The 737-nt window shown below is 36.4% G+C and overlaps 1 protein-coding gene across 1 annotated transcript in view; it reads left to right on the plus strand.

The window, feature by feature from the left end:
• Positions 1-737, plus strand: part of LOC119594589 (phosphatidylinositol 4-kinase type 2-alpha-like) — a gene marked incomplete in the record, with an annotated part of 15699 nt that overhangs the window by 13590 nt on the left and 1372 nt on the right. Inside the window, 1 exon segment of the mRNA XM_037943630.1 lies at positions 1-737.

The following is a 737-nucleotide window of genomic DNA, read 5'->3' on the forward strand; positions in this document are numbered from 1 at the left end:
GAATGACATGAGGCAGGTAGTCAGTTCCAGAACCTGCATTAGGGAAATGGTGGTTGACATTACACAATGCATCCCAAATCTGAGGGCCATGAATATGGAACATTTTAAGAAAAACAGTGCATACCCCTCATATCTGTGCACCCCCACAGAAGCAGACAGCCAATGGCCTATACTGCTGAAGCCCAAGGCAGTGGTAAGCAGCGGAATGTAGTCACTGGTTTCGCTTTAAGAACTTAAGAGGATGCAGTGAATACCAGTGATTTTGAGGATTCATGTGATGAGGCTGGTGATGGAAATGGAATTGAGACTGCAGATCATTTAAAAGTCAAATTTCATAACAATATATTTATCAGAAATTAACCTACAGTGTATGAATGTCCAATCAAGAAGTAGCCAGCCTAATGTTTATAGAACTGAATCAGTGAGTGAAGCACAAATGATTTAAAAAACAAAAACAAATAGAAAATGTAATAGAAAGATGTACAGTCTCAGTGATCCCCCCTTTTTTTCATATAAATACTTTATTATAAAATTATTTTAATTTCTATGTGTAAACAAGAATAAAAATGACTAAAGCCTATGATTTCCAATCAGAAATATCTCTATCTACTTTGGGTGTTTGTTGGTTATCTAATTACACCAAAGTTAGGAAATCCTTATTGTTGTATTGATGCATTGTTGATAAGGAAGCAGTTGGAAGTCCAGCTCATCTCTCATTTGCTCTGTCATGGCATTAA

This window comes from Penaeus monodon, chromosome 34 (genome assembly GCF_015228065.2).
Source record: "Penaeus monodon isolate SGIC_2016 chromosome 34, NSTDA_Pmon_1, whole genome shotgun sequence".
Classification (NCBI taxonomy): Eukaryota; Metazoa; Arthropoda; class Malacostraca; order Decapoda; family Penaeidae; genus Penaeus; species Penaeus monodon.